This window comes from Euprymna scolopes, chromosome 11 (assembly GCF_053919585.1).
Source record: "Euprymna scolopes isolate OS-2025 chromosome 11, ASM5391958v1, whole genome shotgun sequence".
Taxonomy (NCBI): Eukaryota; Metazoa; Mollusca; class Cephalopoda; order Sepiida; family Sepiolidae; genus Euprymna; species Euprymna scolopes.
The window spans coordinates 68,749,450-68,769,643 of record NC_136492.1 but is presented as its reverse complement, the minus strand read 5'-3'; the positions used below and the strand labels follow the sequence as shown (position 1 = coordinate 68,769,643).

At 34.4% G+C, this 20,194-nt stretch overlaps 1 protein-coding gene across 2 annotated transcripts in view; it reads right to left on the bottom strand.

The window, feature by feature from the left end:
* The window catches only part of LOC145287897 (uncharacterized), a 129,060-nt gene extending 112,384 nt beyond the window's left edge, over positions 1 to 16,676 (bottom strand). Inside the window, exon 1 of one of the 2 annotated variants that reach the window (XM_080135837.1) lies at positions 16,115 to 16,676. The gene's annotated coding sequence lies outside the window, so the exon portion shown is untranslated. The remainder of the gene's footprint in view (positions 1 to 16,114) is intronic. The other variant, XM_080135838.1, reaches the window with a different exon arrangement.
* Positions 16,677 to 20,194: the final 3,518 nt, after the last annotated feature.

Below are 20,194 nucleotides of genomic sequence, written 5' to 3'. Positions count from 1 at the left end.
TGGGTCTACATGTTTATTCAACTCCCAATAGTCGAGCACTGGCCTCGCCTTTTGTTGGTTTTACTGAATGACCGTCATTAGTGGGATCGGGCCCTTTAGGGGTCCCAATACCTTCTCTGGGTATGGAACCAACCATCCATTATTAATCCAGGCCTGTAGCTCTGCATCATAGTCTTCGCAGGCTTTCACAGGGATGTTATACTCAATTGCATAATTTTTGTGGTGGCTGATCACCAGACTACTTCCATGACACGGTCCAGGTTTTGGTGCGTTAGTTGAATTCCGCGAGAGTCGGGTTGTTCCAGCTGAATGGTTGCACCCAAAACAAAAGTTGTCCCAACAAAATGTGACTTGCCTCCCTTATCAATATGCACGCCACCAAATTTCTTTATGACGTCCATCCCAAGAAGGAGGTCAAACCCCAATGGTTTGCTGTCCACCACCAGTACGTCAGTCTTCAGAGGATTCCTGCTGGCTAACGCTAATGCTAAGCCACCAACACCATGGCTTAACAGACACTTCCATCCTGCCATCAGAATTGTGGTATTCTTCTGTATTTTGGGTTGACATAACGCCGACTCACAACCGATGATAAGCAGCCAGAATCCACAAGCGCTATCCTATCTAGCCCATCAATCTTTATCTTTATCACGGGGAGCACCTCCTCTAGTTTATGCGGGGAGAGAGTGGTGCTGGCCGCTTGCCCCGTGCCTCATTTCCCGGACACTTTGATATTACATGTCCTTGCTTCTTGCATCGATAACAGAATATCTCTGGAAGCACCTTGCCTGCTTTTCCCCCGGGTTGCCGGCAGTCTCTGGCAAAACGATTGGAACCTCGACACTTGTGTCACCGCACTGTAACTTCATCCTGCTGGTCAGGGGTTGAAGGTTGGTCCACAGGTACATGAGGAAGACTTCTGAGTCTCCCGATTGCTGCAGCGACAGGTTCCTCCATTTCTGCTGTCATAAGAGCCCGGGCACTCGCAAGAATCTGCTCCAGGGTCATCCATTCCATTCTGGAAGATGCCTGCAACTGTTGCAGCCCAACTGAGCCATCGATAAGAGGGGTTTTCTTCTAATAACTGTGCAAGATCCTGCAGGTCACCCAGGTAATCATCGACAGTTTCCCCAGGGCGCAAATGACGAGAGACAAACTTGTCACATGCCACAAAAGGGTCTAGCACAAAAACCACGAGGAGGGCTCGTTTTACTTGCTTCAAATCTCACCTTTGGTCATGGGTTAATCTCCGGTATACAGACAGCGCACTACCTGTTAGCCTGAATGGAAAAACACGCTCAACATTGTCAACCCCACACATTTCACACACCAGTTCCACCTGTTCCAACCATTCGGACACTGTGTGATCACATGAGATGCCATAAAATTTAGGGATAAGACGGATATCAAATGTTTTGCCTGCCATTTGTAAGCCGAAATAGCTTGAAATCTGCTGGGTCCTTCAGCCTCACTTTTTTTCGCATATTGAGCCGGAAATTTTATTAGGAAGGGACTTTTCTCTCCATGAGCAAAAGTACAGTCGCATATCCATCAGAGTTTGATCTTTTATTCCTCTCAAATCTCGGGAATTCTCGCGGTTAGTCTCACCCTTTTTCCCATAAAATAAACCACATCTACTGCTTCTTCCTCTCCTAGCCCGTGTGTTAACAAACAGAGCAGACTTTGTTTTTTGGAGGTGAGTGCATTAGAAGAATTACTACTACACACACACACACACACACACACACACACACACGCACAAGACCAGAAATTGTCTGAGTAATTTGGTAGAGACCACAGAGGTCAAATTTTTAAAAACTTTTACCCCTATTATGACCCCTTAACATTTATTGTTTTGGGCTCAAATCAAGTTATTAAGTTAGATCCATGTCCAAGGAACCTATATCTAAAATTTCATGTGTTTAGACCCAAAATTGACAGGAGTTTAGTCAAATTTCTGGCCAAAAACCGATAAAGATTTTCCCAAATCTCAGTACCCTGTATATCAAATTTCAAGTCTGTAGACTTAAAATTGACAGAGTTATTGCATAGGGAAATGTATACAGACACGTTCACTTTTATAGATAGATAAGTGCTTTAGGAGGACTATTCAAGTTCATTATTCTGAAAATAAAAGTTTTCTTTGCTTTTCTATGTTAAGAATGGGTTTCTAAATAACGTTATTTTAGCATGGTTCGTAAACTGCAGAAGTACCAAGTATCACTTCAAATAAACAAAAAAAGGTTAATTCCAATTTTTACGTGTTCAAGTTAAATATTTTTGTGCTTTAACGTAAATTAGTACCCTGTATATCAAATTTCAAGTCTGTAGACTTAAAATTGACAGAGTTATTGCATAGGGAAATGTATACAGACACGTTCACTTTTATAGATAGATAAGTGCTTTAGGAGGACTATTCAAGTTCATTATTCTGAAAATAAAAGTTTTCTTTGCTTTTCTATGTTAAGAATGGGTTTCTAAATAACGTTATTTTAGCATGGTTCGTAAACTGCAGAAGTACCAAGTATCACTTCAAATAAACAAAAAAAGGTTAATTCCAATTTTTACGTGTTCAAGTTAAATATTTTTGTGCTTTAACGTAAATTATTTAGATCAAAATGCATTTCACTTTCACTCCTCAACTTATTTTATTTATTTTTTTAAGATTTAGTAAAATGTCAAGTTTCTTTCCAACTCCTCAAAAAACTTTAAAATGGCTAAGTTTTCAGTGGTGCTGAAAACGAATACAAGATTTAAATTTGGGGCAGATAAGTAGTTTTCATTACTTTTTCAAAAGGTTTTCATGATATGAATGAATTACTTTTTCTAAAAGTGGGGAATCACTTTCCTATATAAATTTAACGTAAAATGAGCACCTACTTTCTAACCATCTAGTAATTTATCCATATCATAAAACAAATTTAACTGTGACATTCGTTTTCAGCACCCTCGAAAACCGGCACTGTTTTTTTTACTAAGAGATTCGTTTATTTTTTCATAATTTAGGACGCTAATTATGCTGTCAGTAAGCTTACATGAGCGGTTTACAAAAATATACTTTTGTTTTTCGTTTTTTGGGTTTTTTTTTGGAGGTTGGTATTCAATTATAGAACTTGTATAGTTTTTAACAGGTGCTTCTGTAGTTTAATTAACTATTTTTCGGTAAGTAATGTGCCGACAATAACCGAGCAGAAAATTTGTTTAGTAGAGTAATGTAAACAGAATTTTTGTGAAATATTAAACTGCAGAAGCACCTGTTAACTATACAAGTTCTATAATAATAAAACAAATGTTTTTGTAAACTTACTGACAGCATAATTAGCGTTCTAAATTATGAGATGAAAAAAAATGAACGAATTTCCTAGAAAAAAAAAAAAAAAGTTTGTTTTACTGTACACAGATTCAAAAAAGTTGTCAAAAAACAAATATATAACAAATAAATGTTATCAAAGGCAAGATAAGTTACTTTTCTACCTAACTGGATATTTTTTTAGTGTTTATATTTAATGTAACATGCTTATTCAGCTCGAAAAGCATACAGTGTTTACCGATGTATTGGAAAATTCACAATGGCAGCCGTAGGTGTGTCAGAAATTTCGTGAAAAATAGTGAATAATTCCACCCCATCTTTCTAAGCTTATAACTCCTCGAAAAATGTAATTCAAGCCCTAATTTTTTTTTTCAATTAAAGGAGCAAGGACACAGGTTTCATTAAAAAAAAAATAATAAATAAAAAAAATAAACGCGTTTTTTGTTTTTTTTAAAGGTTTTAAACTTCGGACTTTACAGGTAAATTTCTAAAAAAACACTATTTTTTTGTTTTAAATTTGAATATATTATTTACTAACCTTTTCTCTTCAATCTGTGATATATAACACTTTGGTGAGTAAATTAATTATTTACTTTTTAATAGACATTTCAAAATGGGAGGTGTGAATTATTCAACCCCCTGTCTTTCCAAGCTTATAACTACTCGAAAAATGTAATTCAAGCCCTATTTTTTTTTTTTTCAATTAAAAGGAGCAAGGACCAAGGTTTCTTTAAAAAAGAAAAAACAAACAACGTGGTTTAAAAAAAAAAAAAAAGGTTTTAAACTTCGAACTTTACAGGTAAATTTCTAAAAACACTACTTTTTTTGTTTTAAATTTGAATATATTATTTATTGACCTTTTCTCTTCAATTTGTGATATATAACACTTTGAGTAAATTAATTATTTACTTTTTAATAGACACTTGAACATGGGGGGGGGCGTGGATTAAAAAAAAAAACGTTTGTCTAAAATATTATATTCGATTTATTGGAAAGAGCATAAAATTTCACATTGACCCTGAAAATATCGTAAAAATAGAATCAATAGAAAAAGTTTGATAGATTTTTAAAGTTTAAAAATTGAAAAATATTGAGTTCGGAAAATTCATTACTGTTTTTAAAAAAATAAAAAATATTTCTATTACTTTTAAAACAACTTTAATAGTTTATTTTGGAAGTATAATCTATAAAGAAAATAAACAACCCACTTTTAAAAGAGAAATTACGAGTTTTTTTATATTTTATTCGCAGTTTCCTGTTAGGGTGTCAAAAATTCCTACAAAAATTCTGATACACCTAGCGGCCGACTCTCCCTCGGAGACGGTAAGTTTGGGACAAGGAGTTATGAATAAAAAAAATATGCAAAATATTGTTCGAAACCCGTCGAATATATGTCAGCCTATGTCACCGTAACATACTGAGCGAGTTTCTAACAGTATTTTTTTTTATTATTTATAACTCATTTTCCCAAACTTACCGTCTCAAAGAAAGCGTGTAGGCTGCCATTTTAAATTTTCTAATACATCGGTAAACACTGTTTTTCGAGCTGAATAAACATGTTACATTAAATATAAACACTAAAAACATATCCAGTTAGAAAAGTAATTTATCTTGCCTTTGATAACATTTATTTGTTATATATTTGTTTTGTGACAACTTGTTCGAATTTGTGTGCACAGTAACCCCTCCCCTCAAAAGCGCCGGTTTTCGGGAGTGCTGAAAACGAATATCACAGTTAAATTTGTTTTATATGAAAAACTTATTAGGTGGCCAGAAAGTGGGTGCTCATTTTACGTTAAATTTATATAGGAAAGTGATCCCCACTTTCTGAAAAAGTAATTTCTTCATGTCATGAAAACTACTTATCAACCCCAAATTTAAATGTGATATTCGTTTTTAGCACCACTGAAAACCTCTTCAAGTCGGCATTCTAAGGTTTTTGGGGGAGTTGAAAAGAAACTTGGCATCGACCAAAAATAGTTTTAAAAACACTAAAATTATAGATAGTTTCATCGTACAGGTGAAACTTGGAAATAAAATTTCGGTCCGAAAAATAGTTATAAACAAGTTGAGAAAGAGGTTTAAAAGTTTTTAACCTATTTTCAGCTTGTTTATATATTAAAGAAAAAAAAAAAGACTTTTTAGTGTAAATAGATAGAAAAAACATTGTGGGTTAACATTGCTATTTTGGGAATGAAACAGCAAAAAATGCGGTAATGTTGAAGCCTTCCTTTTGTTTACAAAGCCATTTGGCGGAAGTGATGTCCGACATATATTTAGCTACGGATGACCAAAACTGTATAGAATGAACTTTTTTTTTTTTTTTTTTTTTAAGTTTTATTTAAACAGTCTTTATTTGAACTTGAACTTTTTTTTATGAACTGTTTTCTACCATTAATATTTTTATGAACGTTTACCTAACTTTTATAATAAAAAGGTAGGTAAACGTCGATATCGAAATTTCGAAATTAAAGTTAGTTTTATTTATAAAAAAAAAAAAAAAAAAAACGGGTTTTTTTTTTTTTCAATAACATAAACTTTATTGGAATTTTTCAAACTTTTACGAACATTTACAAACTTTTACGGACTTAATAGATAAATATATTAAAATTATTATAAATTAAAAAAACGTTGGATTTTTATTTTGACAGTTCCCATGTATTTAATGAAACATCATAAAAAACTGTATCCAATACATGCTATTCTCCAAATAATTGTCTTTGTTTATTTGAACTTTTTAACAAATTTTTGCATACATAAAAAAGGACCATTGATCTTTTATAACATAAAATTTTAAAATTTCTTTAAAGAAAAAGTTGGTTTTTTTTCACTGTTCATGTATTTTAATCAAACATCATAAAAAAAATCGTATCCAATACATGATATTCCTAAAATAATTGTCTTTGATTCGCTGCCAAAGGAATTCTTGTAGATGACTATTGCGCGAGCCTTTTCTAGTCTCACACAAAAACACGCGTTCACATTTCAAGCTATATTACTTGTCATATACATACGCACACACAAACATACGCGCCCACGTCCACACATGTACATATATTCACGTTCGCGTACATACACTCACATTCACGTGTATATATACACACACGCTAACGTACACACATGTACACACGTAAGCACACATGGACGACGTCACTTCCCCTTTCAAAGGAAATCCACACATGCGCAAAAGACCACCGGAAACAAGTATAAAAGCAAGAGACCAGCTGTTTCCAGCCCTTTTCGACTTAGCTCTCGAGCTGAGCGGTCGTCGGACCATTCGCCTGCGCGCGTCGCGCCGCCTGTGACTATGTATGGGGCACGAGCTAACAAACAGTATGTACACTTAAATATTGTACAAGTTTTATAATTGAACAACCCCCCTCCAAAAAAAATAAAACGAAAAATAAAAATGCTTTTGTAGACCGCTCGTGAAAACTTAATTTTTTAGCTCAATTAAAAAGCATCAAAAACTACGTAACACAGAAAAATGAACCACATTTTGTTTTTGAAAACTTTCCTGTTATTTTTAATATCTGCTAAAAATTTTTTTTTTTTTTTTACATTTTCACCCCAAATAAAGCACATTGCCACTTTGGTGTAGGGGGCTACTATCAGGGGCTACAACTACTGTGGTACTATGTTGGGATTTGTGCAGCAAGATGTCGGTTCACGTTACACTTGAACTTCTACATGTCAGTACAGTTGGGGAAGCAGTGGCCTGAAATGGAATTTCAGAGTTTAGCGGTTCTGGGGAAGAAACTACTGGAGTAGAAAGGTCTTTTACATCTAGGGATCTCTACTGTGTCGAGGTGAGATTTAGCTGCTTGTCGGGTTTGTCGAGGATGTCTACGTCGTAGGGGCACAAGTGTCTGCAGTTCGTTAGAGCATTCACCATTAAAATACTTGTAGAACAGGTAGAGGGATGCAACATTACATCGATGGGACAGAGGCTGAAGCTTAGATGACAGTTCAGGGCCTATCAAATTGGCGACTCTTTTGAACCTTGTCTAGGAGTGAGAGACTAGCAGCAGATGCACCAGCCCAAATGTGACAACACTACTCCATACATGGGCGAATGGTGACTTTATAGCGGTACAGGATACTTTCAGGTGTTAGTAGTTTTCTAGCACAGTAGAGAGAGCCTACCGTCTTTGCAGCAGCCCTGGCAACGCTTTCAATGTAATTGTTCCAACTCGTGTTTACTGTGAACGTTAGGCCAAGCCGTTTGAAAGATGTACTCTCAGATAAAGAGTCACTGGCCATTGCTATTGGTGGGAGAGAAGGTTTCTTGTAATTATTGAAGGAAACCAGTTTAGTCTTGGCAGCATTGAATGTGACGATCCATTTTTGTCCCCATTCCACTACAGATTGGAGGTCATCCTCTAGTGTTGTTTTTTTTTTTTTTTTACATAGGCGCCACCACTTATCAAGGCCGATAGGCCACTCAAGGATAAGGGTTAAAGAGTGTAGAGTAGTCAAAAGGACAATATAGTAATCGATAGTAATGGAAGTTCGGTAAATTTGTTAACTTAAGTGGAACAGCTCATCAGAAACTTGTTCACGTTGGACTTGAAGACAACCATATTATAGACAGCTGGAAAGCAGGAAAACGGAAGACAATTCCACAGGCGTGCAGTTTTGCCATTTCTTTAGATATATGTTCGTTTGTTTTCCTGTCATCAGCATATATACCCATCTCAGAGGCAATTTTGTCGGGAAGGTCATTAATAAATATTAGGAACAATAGAGGTCCAAGGATAGACCCCTGAGGCACTCCCGCATTTATATCACACTGTTTAGATGTACGACCGTCGAGGACAACCTGGATTTTTCTCTTATCTAAGAAGGATTCAATCATGTTAAGTATTCTATCAGTGATACCGTATGATCTAATTTTCCTGAGGAGACCCTCATGCCACACCCTGTCAAAAGCCTTAGATATATCTAGAGCTACCGCACTGCCCTCCCCCGCTATATCCAGTGAATGGTATATACGTTCAGAGATTACAGTGAGGATGTCTGCTGTGGAACGGGCTTGTCTAAATCCATATTGTTTGTCAGTCAGAAGTTTAGCATCTGTAAGGTGATGGACTAGAGCATGGTTAATTAAGGTCTCATATTTTGGCGAAAAGTGGGAGGAGGATAATGGGGCGATAATTAGAGGAGTCAGTTCTTTCACCAGAATTCTTGAATACTGGTACCACAGAAGCAGTTTTCCAACAGTCCGGAAAGCAAGATTTATTAAGGCATTTGTTGTAGAGTTTGGAGAGAACTGGAGCTACTTCAGCTGAGCACTTTTTTAATAGCACAGCTGGGATGAGCTCGGGTCCACATGCTTTTGAAGTGTCAAGGGTTTTTATGATAGCATGCACCTGAGCAGGGGTGATTTTTAAATTGTTTAGCGTAGCATCTGTCCGCAAAGGAAAGTCAGGCAGGGGGTGGTTGGAAGAGTCCAGTGTGGAGTTTGAGGCAAACCGACTGGCAAGCATGTTAGCCTTGTCGGTTGCTGAGCAAACAACCTCATGATTGTTGGTTAGTGGGGGAATTGTTGATTACCCATTATTTACTACACTGTTGTAGATTTTCCAGAAGTCACGCGTTCCTAATTTTTGTGCTTCTATGCATTTAGTGGTTTCAATAAATTCTCTCTTAGCTGTCGCTATTTCTTTCTTAAAGTTACTTCTAGCTTCTATATACTTCTGTCTGTTTGAACTGGATTTATGTCGGTTAAATCTGTGATATGCATGCTGCCTTTGAGCAATGGCAGTTGCGCAAATAGAAGTAAACCATTGGGGAGAGTGGGGCTTGCTATAAAATTTCCGCATGGGAACATGTGCTTCGATTGCAGTTTTAAATCATTCAGTGGTCTCATTTGCACACTGTTCAGCAGGAAGAGAAAAAATATTACCCCATGGGGCATCTCTGATAAGATCTCTGATGGCTTCCCAGTCAGCCTTTTTATAATATCTCGTTGTTTTGAGCACTGGCTCTTCAGTTTTGGCTCTAGAGTTTAGGGAGATCTCAACCATTATCACTGCATGATCAGCGTTCCTGAGTGGGCTGTCAGCATTTGTTATACAATCCTCGGGAAGTGTGGTCAGAAACAGATCTAGAAGTGATGTGTGTTGTTGTTGCTGGTCAGGGAAATGGGTTGTAAACGTAATCATTTGTGATAGGGAGTGAGATATAGTGAAGCTATGTGTTATGCTGCCCGCTGCATCTGTGTAAGTAAAAAATCCAAGCCAGTTTTTGTGGTGGACATTAAAGTCTCCAAATACATGTACTTGTGCGCTAGTGTCGAGGGAGAGTGCTGTGTCTATGCTGTCAAAGACTTTGTTAATTATGGTGCAGTCCTGGGTCGAGGGAGAGCGGTAGAGAAAATAAAAGTAGCTAATGTTATGTTGTATGTTTAGTCTAAAACACAAAGGCTTGATCGTCCGATTCTAGGTTTGTTTCTCTAGTCAAGGGGAGAGTGCTACGAATGTAGACTCCAAGTCCGTGCATATGTCTGTCAGAATCCTTACGGCAGAGTGGGAGATAGCCAGACATGTTAAAATAGTTAGAGGGGATGGAGGAGTGTAGGTCAGTCTCACTTACTGCTAAGATATCCGGGGTGTTTGTTAGGAAAAATGCTTTGACATCATTTAAATTAGTTCTAAGCCCATGGAGGTTCGTAAATACAAGCCTCAAGGGAGAAGGCAGGTTGGTTTTGTTTGAGTTTGGGCCTGATTTTAGCGTAATTTTTTATTGTACTGTCATTTACCTTACTACGCGCGTCCATGCGTGAACGCATCATGTAAGAATGGCACAAAATAGTGCGAGGGTTCAGAGGTTAATACCATGCAAACGGTAACTTTGCGACGGGTTTAAATATCAGATTCGTTGTCAGCGACCCCGAAAACCTTTAAAAAAAAAAAAAAAAATTTTTATTGGTCGGTGTTCTGTTGTAGTTCAAGTAAACAAAATTTTTTCTGCTGGTCGCCATGGAACTCAACGCCCAAGGAGTACAAAAATATGTCGGACGTAACTTCCGCCAAATGGCTTTGTAAACAAAGGAAGGCGAATCTTCAACATTACCAAAAATGCTATTTTTTTAAGTTTTTCAAGTTAAATTCAATTTTTACGGTATCTTTTAATTATTAAATTGTTAGGTGAAAATACAGAATAGTTACAAAACACTCCCACCCTCGCCGCGTTAAGAGTGGCTTTCTAAATAACGTTATTATTTCATCAGCACGATACCTTGTCTGTATAAGTACCGCGGAATTCAGTTATAATGTCAGTTCTGAGTATGCATAATCCAGAATCCGTCCCGGAAATTGCGGAAGCTGTTTACGATGTGAAAACCACGTTTTGTTTGTTTGGGTATTTGTTTGGGGGGAACCCTTCGCACTTCTTTACATTTTTTTTTTTTTTCGCGTCTTTTAAGTCGTTAACTAACCGGTCATTTCTAGGGTGAACACGGAATTCTCCGTCAATACACAAAACTGACTGAAACCCTCTGGATGACCATTCCTTATATATTTTGTTTTTACATGTAACGAGATTATATAAGTGTCATACTTGGCAAACCTTGTCGAAAGCGTTCTGTTTTGGGGTTGTTTAAAAATGGAATGGGAATTTAAATTTCGTTCCGTTTTAATCTTTTTTTTTTTTTTTTAATTGAGCATGCGCCAACAAAATCGAAAATAATCGATAAAATAATTAAAAAATAAATTTTTTAAATGTATAGCACGACCACCAATATGGACACAATTTTGGGGCTTCTACACTATTAGGACGAAATTTTGTAGTCGATAAATAGTTTTCAGATAAAAAATAATGGTTTCTGATTTTTTTTTTTTTTTATCAATTCTAATAGATTACAATGGTAGCTTCCAAATTATGAAGTCGCAATATTACTGAATATTACTGAAATGTTAAAAAAAAACAAAAAAACTTTGAATCGTGTTAGCAGGTGAAAAATTGCGGCCATCTGGTTTTTATAAAATAAAGCGAAACGAAACCATAAACAAGGAAAGTAACTCTAAATGTTTAATGTGACTAACGCAAAACAAATAAAATAAACATAACATAAAAGTGAACCTGCCAAAAGTCCATAGGCATGCAGAAAATCAAAAATACCGATTTTATTTGAGCAAAAATAATATCGCACGCACCGTCACCTATACAATTTCCTCAGGTCCATTTGGAAAATTCCAAAAACTTTGAGTTTTCCAAGAAAATAAAAGGCCATGCACTTATTGATCCGTGCTGAAATAAAAACGTTATTTAGAAAGCCATTCTTAACATAGGGACGGGAGGGTGTTGTGTGTGTACCTATTTTGTATTTTCACCTAACAATTTAATAAAAAAAAAAAAAAAAGATGCTAATAATGGACTTGATCCGCGCTATTTTTTAAAAATCGTATTTCCACGTTTAATTAAAGTTTTGGGGTTTGTATTACGTACACAGATTCGAAAAAGTTGTCAAAAAACAAATATATAACAAATAAATGTTATCAAAGGCAAGATAAGTTACTTTTCTACCTAACTGGATATATTTTTTGTGTTTTTATTCAATGTAACATATTTATTCAGCTCGAAAAACATAGTGTTTACCGATGTATTCGAAAATTCAAGATGGCGTCTTATTCTCTCTTTAACACGGTAAGTGTGGGAAAAGATGTTATAAATAAAAAAATTGGATAAAATACTGTTAAAATCTCGCTCAATATATGTTACCGTGACTAGTACCAAAACAATTTTTTCAACTTGTATTCCTCGTCGAATAATAAATTGTTGTAAATTAGAATTTACAGATTTTTCATTCTAGGAGAGTTCCGTCCGCGTCAAGGGAAGAGTTAACAAAGCGCGCCACCCCATTCCATGTTATGAATAGCTTTCTAAATTTGCAGGAGTAAGTTAAACACAAGTGAAATTTAATTTTAGTTGTGAAAATAAAACATGGTAAATGTTTACTTTAACTACAACAGAACACCGACCAATAAATTTGGTTTTGTACAGGTTTTCGGGGTCGCTGACAGCGAATAATCTGATATTAAAACCAGTCGCAAATTATGGTATTAACCCCTGAAGTTCAGATGGCGGTGAGTTGGCACAAAATAGTGCGAGGGTTCAGGGGCCCTGAACCCTCGCACTATTTTGTGCCAACTCACCGCCATCGTTTATGCTATTCTTACATGATGCGTTCGCGCATGGACGCACGTAGTAAGGTGACTTGTCACATCGCGGAAGAATTTTTTTAGCAGACATTTAAAATAGCAAAGTTTTCAGAAACAAAACGTGGTTCATTTTTCTGTGTTACGTAGTTTTTGATGCTTTTTTTAATTGATCTAAAAAATTAAGTTTTCACGAGCATTTTTACTTTTCGTTTTTTTATTTATTTATTTTTTTTTTTTTGGAGGGGGGTGTTCAATTATAAAACTTGTACAATATTTAACAGGTCTGCAGTTTAAGTTACCGTTTTTCCCTAAGTAACGCGCCGACATACACCGAGCAGAAGAACTTTAATTTTTCACAAAAATTCTGTTTACATTGGGGGGTAGGGCGGTGGAGAGGCGAACGCCGCGAACGCATAAACGATGGCGATGAGATGCTCAGATGAGATGGCACAAAATAGTGCGAGGGTTCAGGGGTTAATACCATGCAAACAGTAACTTTGCGACGGGTTTGAATATCAGATTCGTTGTCAGCGACCCCGAAAACCGAAAAAAAAAATTATTGGTCGGTGTTCTGTTGTAGTTAAAGTAAACATTTACCCATTAAATTTTTCTGCTGGTCGCCATGGAACTCAACGCCCAAGGAGTACCAAAAATATTTTTAATACTTGAAAAGAATGGACAATATTTACGTATTAAAAGTATTATCAGGCCATTTTTTGCCAAGATCAGAGTGTAGTATCTGTTCTGATGTTACAGTGCTACTGCTACTCAAGCTTACTTGTCCTTAATCAATGTAGGGACCAGGGACCACCCTTCCATTCCATACTAAGGCAATTTTGGGTTTGTATTACTGTACTGACTGTACTGTACAGACAGATTCGAAAAAGTTGTCAAAAAAAAAAAAAAACAAATATATAATAAATGTTATCAAAGGCAAGATAAGTTACTTTTCTACCTAACTGGATATGTTTTTAGCGTTTTTATTTAATGTAACATGTTTATTTAGCTCGAAAACATACAGTGTTTACCGTTGTATTAGAAAGTTAAAAATGGCGCCCGACTCTTTGACACAGTAAGTTTGGGAAAAGGAGTTAAAAATAAAAAAATAGAGAAAATACTGTTGGAAATTCACTCAATGTTACCGTGACATAGGCGGACATATATTCGGTGTTTTTTTTTATCAGTATTTTGTCTAGTTTTTATTTTTATTTTTAACTCCTTTCCCCAAACTTATCGGGTTAAAGAGAGGCGCAGGCACCATTTTTAATTTTCCAATACATCGGTAAACACTTTTTTTTCGAGCTAAATAAACATGTTACATTAAATAAAAACACTAAAAACATATCCCAGTTAGGTAGAAAAGTAACTTATGTTGCCTTTGATAACATTTGTTATATATTTGTTTTTTGACAACTTTTTCGAATCTATGTGTACATTAGTAATATGTACTACATTACAAACACGCAATTTTTATTTTTTTTATTTTTGCCTACTGACAAAGTGCCTCTTTGGGGGAGGGGGGGTGATCTAGTCCCCCCCATCCCACACACATTAAAAATGACTTTTTGTCATATTTTGCTCTCGTGGAAAAGATCAATAACCAAGTCTTGGAAATTGCTGAAGCCGTTAAAGCCAACAATATTCGGTGCTTATGCACTTATTGTACGGCACTTTTATTTATTTATTTTTTTTTTTATATTTTAATAATATTTTCGGTACTTATGCATGCAGTGAGTGATCTGTGCTGAAATAACGTTATTATTTAAAAAGCCATTCTTAACATGGGGAGGGGAAGGTGTTTTGTACCTATTTTGTACTTTAACCTTACAATTGAATTGAATTAAAAAAAAAAAAAAAAAAAGTGGAAATACGATTTACAAAATAGCGCATCCGCATCACTCTCTGCATTAGCACCGTATTTTCAAGTTAAATTCAAGATTTAAAATTAGGTGAAAGTACAGAATAGTTGCAAAACACCTTCCCCTTCGCCTGTTAAGAAAGGATTTCTAAATAATAACGTGGTTTCAGCACGGTACATAAGTACCAAATATTTTTATGTGAAGAGTTAGACAGACGACACTAAGCATGCAGAGGCTTAAGTTAGAATTTGGTTTTGTTTGGGTTTTTTTAAATAACCACCTAATACATAAAATAATTTTAAAAAAAATAATGGCTTTATGAAACTAAACCACTTCGGTCATTTTTGGATTTTTGTGGAGGGGGGGGGTAGCTCGATCATTAAAAATAAATCGTTTTGCCATCTTTGAAAGTAAAAACAAACAAATTTTAATGGAGGAAAAAAAACAAATTAAGAGAAAATATTTGGTGGACTTGTACAATGCACACACCCCTTATAAATATTTATTTTGGGTTTGTATTGATGTACACACAGATTCGAAAAAGTTGTCAAAAACAAATATATAACAAATAAATGTTATCAAAGGCAAGATAAATTACTTTTCTACCAAACTGGATATAATTTTCGTGTTTTTATTCAATTTAACATGTTTATTCAGCTCAAAAAGCATACAGTGTTTACCGATGTATTGGAAAATTCAAAATGGCGGCCGACTCTCTCTTTAACACGGTAAGTTCGGGAAATGGTGTTATAAATAATAAACTAGACAAAATACCGTTAGAAATTTGCTCAATATACTGTGTTACAGTGACATAACTTGACATATATTCGGTGGTTTTTTAATAGTATTTTGTCTAGTTTATTATTTATAACACCTTTTCCCAAACTTACCGTGTTAAAGAGAGAGTCGGGCGCCATTTTGAATTTTCTAATACATCGGTAAACACTGCATGTTTTTCGAGCTGAATAAACATATTACGGGTTAACCCCATATTACATTGAATAAAAACACAAAAAATATATCCAGTTTGGTAGAAAAGTAACTTATCTTGCCTTTGATAACATTTATTTGTTATATATTTGTTTTTTGACAACTTTTTTTGAATCTATGTGTACAGTAATACAAACCCCATCGGTAAACACTGTATGCTTTTCGAGCTGAATAAACATGTTAAATTGAATAAAAACACGAAAATTATATCCAGTTTGATAGAAAAGTAATTTATCTTGCCTTTGATAACATTTATTTGTTATATATTTGTTTTTTGACAACTTTTTCGAATCTATGTGTACAGTAATACAAACCCAAAAATTCAATATTTAAAGATTTTAAGGGGTGCTCTGTTTCTAATACAACGTTTTAGTAAATCGATCCCCCATAATGGATTGGAACCAGTCAACGTTTGGAGGCTAAACTGCTTTTAAAAAGGCCAAATTCGACGAATTTCGCCCCTAAAAGAACCAATCTGGCAACCCTGAAAATGCCAAATTTGGCCTTCAAACGTCGATTGGTTCCATTATGGGGGATCGATTTACTAAAATGTATTAGAAACTGAGCACCCGCTAAAGATCTTTAAATATTGAATTTTGGTAATTGTAGATTAATGTCCAATCGATAATAATCTGCTGAAAAAAAAATTGAAAAAAAAAAAAATTGAAAAAAAAAAAAAATTGAAAAAAAAAAAAAATTACAAGAGATGTGTGCATTGTACAGATCTAGCAAATATTGGAAATCTTTAAAAATAAAAAAAATAAAATTCCAATAAAATAATTGTATCTTACCTAAAAAGTAGGAAAATGTTGAGAGAGGGGGGAAAAAAGGAAATCCAGATTTTGTTATCTTCACTCCAGAAACATCCAATACACGTTCTTTCTTTTATTGTTGTTCATTCCTTAAATATTAATAATCCATAAAATATTTTGGTTTGTTTGCATACATATTTTTTGTCTTGTACATTAGATATATTTCATGTCATATCATTTAAATCGGGGAATTAAAATTTAAATTAAAAAGAAAAAAAAGCCATTAATAATAAATGTTGACTGCTACAACTTGAAAAGAACGTTTGCTTTCCCTTTTCATCATGGTTACAACAACAAGAAAAGACGGAATAATTTATAAGAAGAAAAGAATTTGGCAGATAAATTATATGATGTCGGTCGGCTCCCGTCCGTTTAAAGTGTGGCGGTAACAATAATAATTAAAAAACAAATAATATTGGGTCCGAATTATAAATATAAATTCATAATTATTTGACAAAGGTGAGAGAGAAAAAAAAAAAAGACGTTTCAACTTTGTTGAAAGGATTATGACTATACGCCGAAAGAGAAAGGGTTTGACGACAGACGCAGAACGTCACGTGAACAGAATAAATAAATAAATATATAACCGGGTTCGGGTCGTGGTTCGAGTCTCAACAATGCTAGATTAAAAAAAAAAAATAAATAAATTAAATTAATTAATATTCTAAAAATAAAATAATTTTGATCTCCAAATTAAAAATTAAATAAATCAAATAACTTTTTTAGCATTAAAATAAATGAAGAAATAAAATAATTTTTATGCATTTTTAACATTAAAATAATTTTTAATATGTATTAAAAGTAATTTTGAGTTTGCAAAATAATACACGTCAGAGGTTCAGGAAAGGACACAGATTTCTTAATTAATTCTTGACCACTAGTATGTTACTATTAAACTTGACTGCGGCGATTAATATTGTTTTTACCCATCGACTCTTGATTGGTTCAAATTAGCAAATTTGTTTCATCCAATCAAAACGCAAGAACTATTCGCTCGCTCGCATGTACTATAAAAACCCAAACACACTGTTTCTTTTCACTCAGTGTTACCAATTTAGAGGGCCGTTTGTAATATAGCGGGTAAAATTTAGATCTAGCAGCTAGTGTTTGTTTTTTTCTTTTTGTTGTTGTTTTTTTTTTTTTTAAATGAAAATTCTGGAGATTTTTTGACATCCACAATTTGAGATAAATAAATAACAGCGCTTGAAAATACTTTACAACATATACAAAACTCATCCAATCAGGTAGAAAAGTAGCATTTATTTACCTTTGGTAACGATTATTTGTTGATTTTTTTTTTTTTTTTTTTTTTTCACAATTTTTTTCGGTTAACCATTTTTAAAAATCACTATAAAATCGATTTTTCTAAGTAATTTTTATTGGGGGAGGGCGCTCCTCCACCACTCCAGCCTCTATTATTTAAAATAGGATTTAAGCATCCTTCTTAATTTTAAATTAGTATTTACTCATTTAATGAAAGTCTAGAAAAGTTTACAGCCCAAAATCATAAAAAAAGCAAAAACAAAAAACTTATACCATCGCAGTAGAATTTAATTATCTACTGATCTGTATACTTTTAACGTGCTGAAAGTAAGTTTTTTTGTTTTTTGTTTTTTGTTTTTTTTTTCAAAATATAATCCTATTTATTCGCCAACGACGGCAGAGTTAAGCACAAGGTCGATTTTTAATGTGGGAAAACTCCAGTCCCCAAAAAGGATAGGAACAAAAATTAAAATTGTCTCGGTCATTAAGGATTTCTCCTACACTAACTGAGGACAGGAAAGGTGACATGGAGCATCAGAACAGATAAGTTGTTCCAACATTTTTATGCATTGATTAAAAAACAAATGACTGCTTATTGATTAACGGAAAAGTTATCAACAAAATGACTTATTCTACAACTAACCCTAAGTCCGAGTTGCACCCCTAACATTAGAATTAGTGGTAGTCATCTGATGCTACCAGATAAGGCTGTCTGAAGATATTGGCTTCCTGAGACGAAATGCACCTAACATTGATGCTTTTTGTTTTTATACTTCCTTTTGCAAAATTTAATTATGTTCTGCAAAACCCAAAACAAAAACAACCGACCTTTTACCACTTTACCTTCTTCCCATTTCCCCTTTTTCTTTCTACCCACACCCTACTTTCTGACTGATTTTCTAACTTAAATTATACCAAACATTAATACTGTAACCCTTTTCCCTCTCCCATTGCAAAACTCATTCATGTTCTGCAGAGAAAGGAAGAAAAACGATAAAATCCACTATAAAACAACCAAACCAAACCAAACACTACAAACTAGTGATTGAAGAAGAGACAAAGAGTTTGAAGAATAAAAATCTTCTACAAAATAACTGGATGAAACATGAATACTATTTCCAAAATAACTGGACTCAGCATTAAAAAAAAACACTGAAAAGGGTTGATATGCCATAAAACAAAACAATCAAATCAAATAAAGTGGTAATCATAATTTTCTTTTTTTTGTTTGTTTTTACATTTTTCAAGAATGGTTAAGCTTCAAAGTAACCGATTTATTTGTTGTAAAGACAGTTAAAAGAAATGAAATAAAAAAAATAATAAACATTTTTAGCAGGTATAAAAGATTTAAATTAAATTTTATTGTGTTTGGCATAAGGTATTTGTTGATTTTTGTTATTTACAATTTCTTGACTACTAATAATTCTGCACTTTTATGATTGACTTTGTGGTTCCTATTTGATTGCCTCCCAAGACACTGCATATGTCAATACCTCAGGAAGCTACAGTTAACACTGCTACAGAAGTTTTAAACATGGGTATTTTATTTTACAAGTTTACTGGGTTTATTTTGTAACAAACATTAAAAAAAAGAAAAGTTTTCTCACATGTAAAAAAAAAAAAAAAAAAATAGCATTGCAATATCTACTTACCTTCCCACGATGACAATGGCAAACTTAAACATAAGGTCGGTTTTTAATCTGGTAAAAATTTTGTTCCCCCAAAAAGAGACACTCGAGATTGGGACAGCAGTTTATTTTTTTTTAATCCTCAATCTAAAAGGATTTTTCCTTCATTAACTAAGGACATGAGATAAAGTATAGTATCATAACAGATACTATACTTCAATGTAATTCTATTTTGAAAAGTAAAAAAGAAAAATCAGATCATACGGTATCATTGGACAAATACTTAACATAATTAAATCTTTCTTAAATAAGAGAAGAATCCAGGTTGTCCTTGACAGCCATACATCTAAACAATATGATATAAATGTGGGTGTACTTCAAGGGTCTATCCTTGGACCTTTATTATTTCCAATATTCATAAATGACCTCCCTGATAAAATTGCCTCTGAGATGGGTATCTTTGCTGATGATATCACACTCTATAACAGGCATGAGGGGAAAACAAATGAACACATATCTAAGGAAATGGCAGAAACACTAGAGGAAGACCTCCAATCTGTAGTGGAATGGGGACAAATGGATGGTCATTAAGCTTGTTTCCTTCAATAATTATAAGAAACCTTAAACCACTAATAGCTATGGCTAAAGATACATTATCTGAAAGTGCTTCTTTCAAACTCCTTGGCTTAACGTTCACAGGGAACCTGAGTTGGAACAGATACATTGAGAGCATTGCCTGGACCACGGCAAGGAAGGTGGGCTCTCTCTACTGTGCTAGAATTTACTTCTGCCTGAAAGCATCCTGTACCTCTACAAGGTCATCATTCGTCGATGTATTTATCTGGGGGACAATCCAATTGATCCAAATCTACAGTTCAACATGCAACATGCTACAGAGAGCGATATTGTAGATATCTGTGAACCAGCTGGGTCAACTTGAGGAGCTCTTGTTGCATACCAGGATATAATACCCTAGCTCGCCACAAGAAAATAATGAAACGAATGGAATTGAAGGAAACAAAGACTCAATTGATGGATAAGATAAATGTCGTTTATTTATTGTTGAAAGAATGTTTTAGATATAACATGTGTTCATGTCTGCGCGTGTGTAACCAATGTTCGTTGCGGGACTGGTGTTGTAGAAACAATAGGAAATGTGTGTTCATCT